Below are 14,809 nucleotides of genomic sequence, written 5' to 3'. Positions count from 1 at the left end.
GAACATTTTTTATAATGATGAACATAAATATTATGAGATTTGTTAATGCGTGTATTCAGGTAGTATTCAAAACTAACTTAATGAATGTGTTGCCATATTCTTTTAATTACACCTCTATTTTCAATGTTTTTAGCCTCGTGTTTGATGGGAATATTATCAATTTCTTAAGATAAGAAACTCTAATTGATTTTTGGCGGGGTTGCTTAATTCACTTGGCTTTTATCGACTAATTTAGAAAATTTTCTCACAGTTATGCTGCCTATATTCGGTAACATATTAAAACGTTTTATTTATTACAAAATAGTTTAGTAATTTGTGATTTTAAGTTTTATGATAGTTTTTGGTTGAAGATTTATTTTACTCGGTTAAAAAATATATGTAATTGATTTATTTTAATTATTTTGTTCATTAACGCCTAAAAGGCATTTACAAAAAATAAAAATAAAATACATGCTAACATACTTAATAATAAACACAAAATATATATAGAAAAAATATGTGAAATTAGTTAGAAAGGATATAGTAAGAAGTTTTACAAAGTAAAAAAAAAACAATATTAACAAAGGTATGCAAGAAAAGACAGTCAGCATATAAACAAAAAATGCAAAGATATAAGCTTATAAAATAAATTCTGTAAAGCAAACACAGTAATTAAATTGTCACGGTAAGGAAGAAAGACAAATTTAAGTTAAATTAATAACCAAGCAAGCATATATTATCGCGAAACAATAAGAAATAAAAATATGTTTATATAAAATGCGTATTTGCCAATACTACAATGCAATTTGATATAATAGTAAAAAATAAAAGAACAAGTATATGGTAATAAAAATAAACAAGTAAGTATTTTTTTTAATTTATGGAATTAAATTTTCAATAATAGTTTGACGAGCAGCTACAAATAAACTTGACATTAAGGACTTATAAGATAATAAAAAAATTGGACAGAATGTCTGCAGCTGTTCCATAAGTGTTACCTAACCTATGCACTTTGCAGTTTTGGTATCAATAAATTGTTTTGTTGGTTGGAAGATGTACTAGAGCAATGAAACAATAAAGTACTCTTAGTGTTGAAAGCAGGTACTCTAAAATTAATCATTGACTGATGTGTACCTCATTCAAAAATAAACCCGGGACTGAAATTATACAATAAACTACCAGACAAAACTAAACAAAAGACTCAGACAAACTTTTCAAAAAATTAAAAAAATATTATTTTGAACAACAGAGTATGAATAAAAAATGTTTGTAGAATTTTTGTAAAATGAATGTAATAATCTGTAAGGGTTTATAAATAAATTTTCAAACAAAAAAAAAAAATAATAAAAAAGCGGATACTTAAAAAAAAGCCTTTCAAAAATACGAAATGTAAATATTGTAATAAAACATATTTTATTGTGTTCTGTTCTCGTATTAAGTGCAATTTAGTTAAATGAGGAAATTGGATAAAAAAAATGTTTTCTTGCGCGGGGTAAAAATTAGAGCATTAAATTGTAGCACAAAGTTTCTTGAAAATGTACGGAAAAAATAATAAAAAATATTTTGATAAAAACGCACTACTTTGAATGACGTCACTGGTTCACGTGAATCAACCTATGATCTGAGAGCTATTTAAGATTTCCGGTCTGCTTGTCGCTTCTGGACCAATGGGAAGAACTGAATGAGAATAAGCGGAAATGAACCTTTGACGTTACACGCGGAGTTCTTTCAGAAATAAAAAATCGTAGCGCTGATAATACGATATATAAAAATCTAAAATTTTTTTTTTTGACTTAGTTTAATAGTTTATTAACAAATAAAAAAAAACTCACTGAACTTCCTAATTCTAAAAGGTATTTTCTATAAGGGAATACGTATTGAAAAAAACATGATTAAATATATAATTGTTCCTGCGATCTTGCGGTTTCAGTGATTTATAGTTTCCACAACTCATTTTTAATTGGTCTAATAAATATCAATCAAAGGTAGGCAGAATAATTTTAAAACGATTAAAATCCACTTTAATTGAGCCCTTCGTTTCGTTCTCGAACAAGTTTGAAATTAAAGAAAGTTGTTCAGTGGATTATGCAAAAAGCGCGCTAAGTCTTTTCAAGTGGACCCCACTACACGTCAAGTGCATACCCGTTACTTAACCGCTCAATAATGTGGTTTTAAATGTCGAACTTTCATTTTCATCTGTGATTAACTGATTAATAAAAGAATTTAGTTATTTGGAGTAGGTACCTATGTAACATGCATCTGTGAATCAATGAATGATAAAAAAATAACCATTATTGACACATTGTCTATGGAGAAATTTCTATGAGCAACGTTTCAAAGAAAGAATTTAAGTAACACGCCAGTGGCTAGTACTAAAAAAACAAAAAAATTAGCTAAACTATATTTTAATATAGTATAGGGGAGAGTGCCAATGAACAGGATTGATCTCTTTATACCTTTCTTATTAAACGAGATCACTTTTGTTATAACCACGTTTTTATTTATTCAATCTTTAAGTAAAAAATATTAATTACATACATTGCTTTCGAAAAAATTAAACTTAAGTTAAACCTACAAAAGCTATTTAAAAAAAAGTTTTAATTTGTCCCATTCCTAAGTATCATAGAAATATAATATACCAGAAGCCGTGGAGAACCAAGTTTGTATACATCGTACTGTCTAAAAGTCTCCATTCTACCCGAATAGTGCCTGCGCGCATGCGTGAAGTGGCCCCGTAATGTTACCAGACCCTGAACAATATACACAAATAAAGGGTAATTTTGGATTTTTGAACAAAATATTGAACAAAATATATTTTACTGACTGCACTTAAAAAAAAATAGCTACTTTTATTAGGCAAACGTAGAAAATAATAATTCAGTTATTATTAACGTATTACAACAGAAATGAAGAACAGTTTAGAGAAATTTATTTAGGAGTCTAGGTATCTACAGGGCTTATGACCTGTAATTGGCTGGTTTAAGTGGCCGCTTTACACACTGTGTAACATTCACCATTCTACCCAAATTTGAACATCTATATTAATTCAATTCTTTCATCTGTTGATGTTTGTGAAGTCAAAGAGCTGACATCTTTATTTATGCGGATGAGATTCATCTAATTGAATTATTTCATCGACATACTAGGCAACGCCTGAAAATCTTTTTTTTAAAATTTCTATACTTCTACATGAACCTGGTGGATTTATCAACAATATTTTGAGTTTGTCCAAATTTTTGTACACAAAGACTGGATTCAACTCCCCGGGGAGCTGTTCATATTAACATATTACAACAGAGATGAAGAACATTTTAGAGAAGGTAATATAGAAAGTAAATTAATACCGTTTAATATTATATTAAGGCTTATCAATAGAAAGCCGGGTAAAAAATTCGACTACCCTGGATATACCAACAAAATGTCCACGTAATTTTATTTAACAACCTGACAGATGATAAAATAATTAAATTTTTAAAAAATATTTCTTGTGGATTCGCCTCTTTCACATAAAACGTGACCGTATAACTACCGTATTTCCTTTTAATCCCAGCAGTATTTCGACACTTGCGACGACACAACACGGCATAGTTAAATTTAAATCGGCAGTTGCGTACTAAGCGACGTCTACAGAGCACCATGGCCAAAACGTAAAACTACTCATGTGTGGGTAGTTTAGTCGCATTTAGCTTGATGCGCGTTTGTGGTTTCTGGACTATTCAATTCTATGATAAATACCTTCCCATGAATGGGACACTAGTATACCTTGAATGGGACATAATACATATTTCAAATTCAAGTCATTGCACAACAATATATGACTTTGTATTCTCTATCACATATATGAGACTTGTTATCAGATATCTTCATAATATTATTAGATAATATTATTTCTTTGTGCTTCAATGTTTTTTTTTGTTAATTAAACGCTAGTAAGCTCTTTTGTCATATATTAACCTAACATCCCGGAGCTGTGTAAACACGTGATTATATTTATTTATTTTATTTATTTATTCATATTTTTCGCTTACAAACTATAAATTAATAATAAAAATAATGTGACCTCACTGGGGTTTCCCGTGCCGAGGACACTTAACAATTTAGTTTTTTTTTATTACATTTGAGAATAAACAAAGAAGACTCACATAAAAAACAAACATAATTAACAAATATTCAGACAGTTTTAAAAACAAGGTATTTATATACATCTATATTATTTATATTACAAAACACACAATGAAAACAACAAAAACCTAGCATAAGCCATACAGTTGTGGAGCAGTTGATTCAGCATTGGTATGGGCGAATAAGACAATCCATTTTACTTCTACCTAGCTCCACTATCCATTTTTTTATAGCCTTTTTAAACATTTTCTCATTACTAATTGCTTTAATAGATAGTGGAAGTAGGTTATAGATTTTAATTGAATAATACTCAAAATCCCTTTGTCTGAAAGTGGTATTAGTTTGTATTTGTTTAAGTTGTTTATAACCATGCGTTGTGTCCCAGTCCCGTGTTTTCACGTGGTTTACCAGCTGTCTAAAAAATAGCATTTTATTGACATCTGGTGAATTTTATTAGTACGTTTTCGCTGCTGGTAAACTACGTGAAAACACGGGACCGAGACACAATGCGGGGTTATTATAATCACGTGTTTGCACGGCTCCGGGATACAAAGCACAAACAAGGAGTGAGACCCTGTATATGTGCGAACTTGCTATGTGACTCTCCATAAAGGCCAATGTTGGCTAAATTTTCATACAAAAATAACCTATTAATTTTATTCAAATAAATATGAGAAGTTTCAATTGATTTAACACAGTATTTTCATAATCTTGACACTTTTAAGAAACCCTTCACAAAGCATGAAATTTCACAAAAATGGGCCGGGCACAGGGTAAATTCTATGTGTATTCGGTCGGTACTCAAAGTGTTAATAACTTGCTAGGAGGTAAAACACTACCCATGTTTACAAAAAAATTACAAACACGGAACATTGCTTTGAAAGCGGTAAAAACTTTCAAATAATATACCTTAAAACCGAATAAGATCTTTATTTTTTTATTATTTTTAATTCTTCACCTTAGGCCTTCTACCAAAACACGGTAACATCGGCCAAAAACAAGTTCCAATATACGACTACAATAAATGTACAAGAATAATTAAAAATAATAATTGTAATAATACACATATAACTAAACTAACAAAATTCCAACATAAATTGAAAAGGGCACTAACAGAAAAAACTTTCCAAGAACCAGATAGCGTTTATTTAACAGAAAAGAGAAACTTATAGCAATATATTTAAAAGAAGATAAAACTTAATAACAACAACAAACCATCACGCCGTTTCCCCGTAGGGGTAGGGAGAGAGGATAGAACGCCATAACACTCTATCTTGGCATACAGACCTCGCTTCCTCTACATTCACACATCTTCTCATGCACGCACGCCGATTATTCCTACTTTTGACATGTCCATCTTCAAGTATTTGATGGACTTGATCGTGCCATGTCTTTCTCGGTCTTCCTCGTTTTCTGCATCCATCAACATTTGCATCGTAGATCCTTTTAGCCGTTCTTTCACTGTCCATTCGCTCTACACGTCCAAACCAACGCAGCACCCCTTTCTTGATTCTGTCAATAATGCATGTCTCAGCCTTACACACTTCACGGATCTCGACATTTGTGCACCTATCATACATCGTTTTATCACACATTCGCCTGAGGGATCGCATTTCAACAGCATTCAACCTACTTTCATCATTATTTTTACAATTCCATACTTCACTCTCATACATTAGAGTTGGAACTAGAACTCCGTTGTGAACTGCTAGTTTAGCCTCCTGCGATAAACATTTGTTTGCCAAAGTAGATTTTAGTGCACCGTTCACCCTGTTCCCGGCACTCACCCTCCTTTCAATATCTTTATCGGCCTTTCCGTCCCTAGTAAACATACTTCCCAGGTACACAAATTCTTCTACCTGATTCAGAATATCTCCGTTCACGCTGATCTCACATTAAGTTATATTTTCATCCCTTTCAAAAACCATCACTTTCGATTTATCAACATTCATAAGCAAATCGCTTTTCTTGCATACATCGTAGACTTTTGTTACCAAGAATTGAAGGTCTTCTTTGCTTCTAGCAAGAAGCACGGCATCATCCGCATAATTATAACAAAATAATCAAAATAATAACAAACATAACATTATAATAATGATAAATTTAAACAATTTTATACGATAAACGCAAGGGAGCAATAATGAAGTTTGAATCGTAACTCACGGCTCAAAGATCCGTGGTTCGAATCCCACTCTACCCCAACTTAATTCCAATATTCTAATAATGAGTTATTTACAGCTCGTTGAAAATGGCCCTCAAAATTATATATTTGGGTAAATCGTAAGAACGCAAATATTTCTTTTTACATAATTTTTTTTAATTTGAAATATGTCAACCTGGAAGTGTAAGCGAAATTTATTGCAAAAAAAAATTAATTTAAACATATTATTTCAATGAAACAAATATTACAAATCATAGTAAGGAACCTATTATGATTTGTAATATTTTTTTTTTTGTAATTTATATTTGTAATCCTAAAAATATTATTAATTAAAATAAAATAAACTATTGTTAGATGTCACTCCCCATTATGTACACAAGAATTATTTATTTCTTTTACGTAATGGGAAACGTTAATATAAATATATGTATTTAATTAATGTAAAAAATTGTATTTAGTTGCAATATTGTATTTTTATTTGTTATTAATAAGAGTAAAATAAAAAAAAAAACAGTTTGAACCAGATAGATTTTTTTATGTACTCTAATACCCGTATGCGGAGACAAAACTTAAGGTGAGGAAAATACATTCTAATCTCAAATGCGAAGAATGACCCGAAGGTGAAGACAATATAATGTACTTTCCTCACCTTAAGTATTGTCTCTGCATACGGGTATAAGGTTCGAACACAAAAAAATATAAACAAAATTGATCAATAAACAATTTGTACAAAAAGAATTTGAAATAAATGAATTGGAAAGGTTATAAAAACATATTTTAAATGAATTTGAAGTTCATTGAAAGAAAGTCAACGTTCTCCTTTTAAAAAATACAATATTAGCTATTACCCGCGGTTCAGCTCTCCGGGTATTAGGGAGAAATTAGTTAGGTAATAAATTAGTTTTGTCGTTTATCGATAAGAATTTTTTCGATGGAATAATATGTTTTTTCGAGATAGAAAGTAGCTTGTATTGATTACCGGTCCTCCAACTATCACTTTAAAAAAAATATAACGACCTGTTAGTATGATCATAAATCCATAATTCTACTTCAAAATCAAAACGAAAAGCAAATATATATAACCATAGATAAATCAAGTAAATTATTGAAATTCAAAGAATTAATTTCAAATCGATTCATTTTGACAACCCACCTTACCGCCTACTCATTTTTAAATTGAAAATTTTGCTCATGGTTGATATATGTTTTATATTTGTTTTTCATTGTATAAGTTGAATGTATAATTGAATTCAAATCGGGAGTTGCATACTGAGCGACGTCTACAAAGAAACTATTGGGTCAAAACGTAAAACTGCTCCTTTAAGAGTAGTTAAGTCGCCTTCTGTTTGATGCGCGTATGCGGTTCCTGGACTATTCTTAATTCTATGAAACCGTAGAGTAATAATGCGCCAAGCTATAGAGGAGCCCAAACGTAGGAAAACTATTCTATGACTATTGGGTATTCAGTTAGCTACAGTTCGCAGCAAAACAATGGCCCGTACTTAGGTCGAGAATTTGCAAATGGACACTAATTTGCATTGTTAATATTTTTTAATTTGTACCTGTGTATTTATTATTGCAGGGTTATTCCAATTTATTTTTCTATAATTTGCCTATATTTATATTATAAAACTGAAAATACATGTGTAAGTTTATTTTTTTGTTTATTTATTTATTTTATTCACAATATACTAATGTTACATTTATTGAGACATAAATCTCAACTCCATGGAACCAAAGTACTGTGTTGAGTTTGTTTGTTTGTCCGTCACATCTACGAAACGGCGAGTCGTAGCAGCCTGAAACTTGGACACGTCATTTTAGATGCGATTTCAAGGTTAACTTTGCTATTTTCGAGTAAAATTTAAATCGACCTCTACTCGATAAAAAGTCAAACTTTATATGGATGCCTAGTGTGGCCCGTACATATTGCCTGCAATCAAAACTGTCATTATCAACAGTAAACATACTTTAATTCACAAATTTATTTCCTAAATTGAGAAAATATAGTATCTGAAGTAAATACGTTGATATAAGGAAAGTTTTTAAGCAACATAATACACGTGTCGGGACAATAAATGCCAAAAATCAATGTAAATTATGGGAAAATATTCTAAATCAATTACCTTGAAAACAACCTTCTTTAACACCTTTGACGCTCCTACTGCTGCAACCAAACATTCTGCAATTCACCATAGTTGATTTTTATTTATTATAACGTAAATATCCAAGTTATTAACAAACAAAGCCAAGCCATCGACAAAAGCATCCGATCGAACCGTTATGTTTATGTTGTCAAATAAAACAAAATGGCCACCAATTGGTTGCTAACCAACAAACCAACATCGCTTGCGTTTTATAAAACACAGTGATAGGGCTTCTTTATAGGTTCACGCAATATTACTCTGAGTATGAAACACACTTTCGAATGCATAATGTTGGTATGGATTACTTAATCAATCAAGTTTTTTAAACGAGGAACATCGATTGACACAATATGAGATAATGTACAATCCACTACCTTTTAAAGAAACTTATTTTGTGTTGGTTCGGCAAAAGAGCAAGCGTAAATAACATGTTATAGGATAATAGTTCCAGTAGCCAAGTATATTGGATAGCCAGTGTTCAATGTGCCACCTTTCTAGCAACTAAAATACCGCAACTTTCAAAAGTCAAACGGAAACCGCAAGAAGATCCAACCATATCATTATTCATGTAAAGTATGTGGATGTACAATTGTACATACATAATGTTATTGGCTTCTCTTCCTATGTCATTTTTTCTGGTTATGTAAGAACAAGGATACTTCGCTAACTGTCATGTTGAAACACAGCTGATGAATCTTTCCATATAATATGCATACTTCGATTCAATCCATTAGTGGTTTTGCTGGTTGATTTAACAAGTAAATTTAAAGGAAGTGATTAAATTTTATTTTTAGTGCCGGAGCAAATGTAGATTTTCGACGTCTATATCAGATTTAATGATTTTTAATTAATTCATTTTTTATTAATTTTAATACTTTAAATTATTTTTTAAATTTACAAACTCTTACTCATTTATTAAAAAATACAATTTTCTTTTTTAATTAATACCTTATTGTTAATGGCTTTTTTTTTGTTTTTAACTATTATTTTATTGTAATATTAAAACCTTATAAATTGTGTAAATTGGGACAATGTCCGTTGAAAAATAAATAAATTAACATCTTTTGTAAATGTTGTCTTGAGTCTTTTGTTTTATTTATTTGTTTGACAAACTTATGCAGTCCATTTTAGCGATGGTAAATACAATTTCTTACAATAAATACCGGCACTAATAAAATAAAATACAATAAAATAAAATTAAAGAAACGATAAAAAAAACAAAAATTTCTAACTCAAGACAACATTCGGTCTATCTTAGTGGCTTTTTAAATCTATAAAGACTTATAACAAAACAGTCCAGATCTTGTCTCGAGTTTACAATACGACACAATCGGGACATTGGTGCATTCAAGCCATAGTTTGCGCTGTGTTGATAGAGGAACAGCACATTATTATTTCGCAATCGGCGGATTGGAAATAATAATAATATTTTGTTTTGTATGGTAGTTTATTGTATAATCTCTGTCCCTAATTTATTAGTCTCGATTGTTCTTGCCCCGTTTTGCCCGATATTGTTCTGATATTCCCGTATTTTTAATTTTATTTTCGCAGTGAAATAAATATTTGTCTAGTACGGAGATGAAATGATTTGGTCAGAATGTCACCGCTTCGATAAAGGTTTCAGTTCTTTAACTTCACAAAGGTCAACCGATAGAAGAATTGAAGGAATAAAGATGTTCAAACATGCAGACTGGTAAATTTTACACAGTGAGTAAAGTGGCCGCTTAAAGCAATCAATGATTATATCCTGCTTACTACCTAAAACCAAATTTTAAATTCATACAAAACAGTGGCTTTTAAAACTTGGAAGGAGCCAATTGGAGCACCAATTATTAAGAGTGTGTGTGATGCATGGTTTTTTTTGTCATTGTGTAGTTTAAAAAAAAAAGATATTTAGTCAAATTTCATACATTATTTTATATTTAACTGGATTCTACTATTTTCATATCAGTTTTTGCCTTCTTTAATTTTTTTCCATATATTTTGTTCGATTTCATACACTTTTACAAATAGCTTTTTTTAGTTTTTTTAAGCCAATCAACAGGCTTACGTAAGCTCTAATAGATTGGCATTATTGAGTAGTACATAATCTAAACATTCTAAAAATCTACTTTAATCAACAATGTGTAATCAACAAAAGGTACATATATAGCATAATCTAGGCGGAAATGGCAAGTGTGACATCGCGAGTCAGGAGAGACAACACCGCTTGCTTCTTAAATGCCTGCCCTTGATGTAGGAACACATCGACAGTACCGTTTAGTGAAATTTAGTGCACTGTTCTGAGGATCTTTGGCAGAGGGGAAAGGAATCCGAGTTGCATAATTTTTGTAAGACTTTCATGTTTTTAAATATTGTTTAATCTTTTATGAGATTTCCATATTTAAATCATCTCTACACATTACTGATACTAAATTATATAAAAATAAATAAAGGCTGCCTACTTCAGAACAAATATTTACCATACTTAGTGAGGATAGACAGTATCTAATATATTTGCTTATAATTTAATTTACACAATTGTACTACACCTAATTTAACTTAATTGTACCTTTTTAAACTGTTTTTTTAAACGGAACATAGTGTATTATTTACTGTAATAATCGCCGATTTTCGACACTGGACTGAAATAAACTGAATGATGATTCTGGAATAATCTACCCACTAATGTTAGAGATGCCCCTTCTTTATTTACATTTGAGTCAAGATTGAAATGTTACTATCTAAATATTTCAGTTGTTCCTTCATCCTTCTTCTTTCCTTCCTATCCCCTCTCCACTCTTCATAGTATAGTGTTAATTTATAAATATACATATTTTTTTGTTAATATTTGTTTTTAATTTTGTATAAAATCATAAGGTTCAATATGTCTATGTTCTTGTAATTTTCTCAAACTGAACGGTTTGGGTAGGTTGAAAGAAATTGCCTTAAGGCAATTTACCCGCCCTTATATGTATATAAAGAGTTAAATAAATAAACGACATGTCATAAGCCCTATAAATTCCTTACTTTCTCTTCTCCTTTCTCTTCCTCAATCTCCCCTCCTTTCCTCTTTCCATTTATTCCTTTCTCCCATTGAGTAATATCTTTAAATTCATTTATTTTTTTATCGAATATGTTTTGTAACTTAATTTTATTATAATTTAATTAATTGATTGGTTGGAAGAAATTGCCATTTAGCAATAAGCCAGCCAATGTACAATTAACATTATGTACAAAAAGTTAAATAAATAACAAAATGCCTTGACTAAAATATTCCCTTCTTTAAAACATTCTTCATCTCTGTTGTAACACATTCAAATGTACAAACATGTGTAAATCTATCTACATCTAAAGCTACGATGTCTTTCACACTTTGTTACATAATCGACCAAAACGTAAACATTATTCTTGACCTATCTGCTATTATTACGCTCTGAGATTCTTTTCAAAGTTAAGCTACTTAGATCCATTTCACTGGGCAAAGGTTTACGAAATTGTTACCAGCGTGATAATGTAACCAGACATAATAATACGATGTTTTCCTCAAATTACCAATGGCCGGAATATGACATCCATTCCGTTTGGTCTAATGTTACGAAAGCTGAACAGCGTAGCATCACGAGTGATTAATTTTCCTTTATTCAGTGAATAGGTTTTAGTGATTTCGCACAAAGAAGACGTGACATTCATACCGATCTAATCCGCCATTGTGTTATTCTGTCTGTCCATTGTGCACGACCAACTATTTTGGATTTTCCGCCGCGTCTTGTGAAAGTGTCGCCTGGTTCAACATACTGTATGTGTGATCGGGTCACTGCAAGAGCCACGCACCTTGTCGCAATTTCATTTCATTATAACTAGAAATTAAAAAAATTGTTTCAATATTTTGGTCTAGAAAATTTGGGAGTTCGGAGACAGATTGTTGACTTATTTATTTACTATTTATGTATTTATTTATTAACGGACTTCATCATCATCATAACTCCATGTCCGCTCCTTCGTCGGAGCATATGGTATCCACAAAGAGCCTCCATGCATCTCTATTGGCTGCCAACTCCTTTGGGAGGTTCATGTTCTCGTCCCGAAGTTCTGACATAAACTGCCGACGAACAGTCAGTAGTGGAAGTCGAGAACCTGATGCCTTATAAAATAGGCAAGCGTGGTTAAGGCTCTCAGGAAGCATCCGCAGTACACGGCCAATCCAGCCAGGACTTAGTCACGATAAATTGACTATAAGTTATATTTTAAATTGTGACGCTAAAAAACAAACGTGGCTATCTCCAGCCAATATTCGAAGTAAATATGACTGCGTATGTCATTTTAAATAACACTATTCAGTTTTAACACAGCCATCTCCTTTATTTCTGCTAAGAAAACAGTTTAAAAGCAACATAAACTCATATGGTTATCTGGATCGACCACTGATAAAAATTCAATTTAGTCAGTTTTTAGATACAATGAAGATAGCCAAGTTTATTTTTTTAATGTCACAATAAAGCGTAGTATTTTTTCTGTTTCTTTTTTGGGTGATACCGTGTGTGTTGGATTTGTTCCGACGTTTTGGCTACCATTGCAGGAGCCATCTTCAGGGTAAACTGAGTGTTTTGTAAAAAAAAGTAGTGGTTTAATTACTAGTAATTTGTACCGTGTCGCAGACGGCAGTAGGCACATTTCTTTTTGTTGTTTTAGTATGTAGTGCTGGGAACCATATTGAGTTTAATTTAAGCCCGTCGTCTTTTTTTATGTTATTTGAGTGACTGTATTTCAATTGTATCTTTTGTTATTCGTGCACTGTTTTGGTTTGGGTTTATGTAAAATTTTCGGTTCGAAGGCGAAAAAATGTCCGGTGTCTATTGCAGATTTGTCAGGGTGCCTAAGTTTACACGCTCTTTTGTGTTCGTCAATACTTTCCACACACGGTATCACAAAAAAAAAACATTGATACAGTGACCGTGAAAACCTTTGTACCTATCTAGTATTTTCTCATTTATGACTGTACCGAATTTACACGTACAGTGTTTTGGCTGTAACCACTTTGCTTGTATAATACTGTCACCAATTTCTGACCCTTTCTTCTCACTCACCTCACGCAACGCATAACGAGAGGGACTGAGACGCGGAATAATTCGGAATCGGCTCTGCAATACAAACACGCGATATTTTATCTTATTTGGCGACAGTAATTATTGTGATTTTAGAAGGTTTAGTTAATGACCCCGCGATGCGCAAACTGGAGTTACAGGTGAAGGAGTTTGAAAGGCCGTTTCACTTTTACTTATTAGGAAGGTGGGCACGGAGTATGGCGCTGTTGATTGATAGAAAGAGCCAGCTATTCAGTGGAAATAGCGCTAGATTTATAATGAATTAGCTGAATTTGTCTCAGCACCCAACGCCCTGTAATTGGAAAGCTAAAACTAGTGAAATTTCTAACTGGAAGTTCATTGTAATTTGATATACCGAAAATAAAGTATTTACCAGTCTGAAGATGCCTAATGAAAGCGCTAATTGAACGTAGTTATGCAGAAAGCAGATGTTAATGTTATCGGGTGCAGTATGGTTGATTCTATATTTTGATAAAAACAGCCAGACCGTTTTCAAATAAAACACTGTATAAATCACCTCCGGAAAAAAGGGTCGATCACAAAAACGGCATTTTTTAATTTTTAGAAAACACCCACAAAACTAGAAAAATCTTAAAGTGTCTTTTAAACTGGTCAAATACACAATAAGATTCTTGTTTGTCATATGTCAAAAAAACTTATGTATTCATTATTTATCATTTTTTAAAGTCAAAAACATTCAAACTACTCGTATTGTGTAGATTTTATAATTCACTCTTTTCACTAAATGGCTATTATCTCAGTTTCACTTTTCTATGGCTGTCTGCTTTCTGTATAACTACGTTCAATTATAACTTATATTCAAGGATCAGTTATTATTAATTTATCATCATCATTTCATGTCCGCTCCCTAGTTGGAGCATATGGTATCCACGAGGATCCGCCAGGCATCTTTGTCGGCTGCCAGCTCCTGCGCATCCTCCCGAGTCAGGTTCGCGCCCCGTAATTCTGACATGAACTGCCGACGAACAGTAAGCAGTGGACGTCTAGAACGTCGAAAACCTGATGCCTTGTAAAGTAGGCATGCGTGGTTGAGGCTCTCAGGAGGCATCCGCAGTACATGGCCGAGCCAACCGTATCGCTTCCGCTTGATGACAGTTGTCACCGGAGTTTGCTGCGTCCGTTTTCTTATTACTTCATTCCGCACAAAGTCAAACCACCGCACACCCAAGACTCTTCTGAGACTCCTGTTCTTAAAACTCAGTACTTTGCTATTTTAGGCCCTAGTGAGGTGCCACGATTCACATCCATCGAGGAGAATAGGTGTTATGCATGCGTTATATAGGCGGCATTTGGTT

The sequence above is a fragment of the Micrasema longulum genome, unplaced genomic scaffold, assembly GCF_059751315.1.
Source record: "Micrasema longulum isolate JH-2025_06_02 unplaced genomic scaffold, ASM5975131v1 h1tg001314l, whole genome shotgun sequence".
Taxonomy (NCBI): Eukaryota; Metazoa; Arthropoda; class Insecta; order Trichoptera; family Brachycentridae; genus Micrasema; species Micrasema longulum.
The sequence above is the reverse complement of the archived record's forward strand: the minus strand, read 5'-3'. Positions refer to the sequence as shown.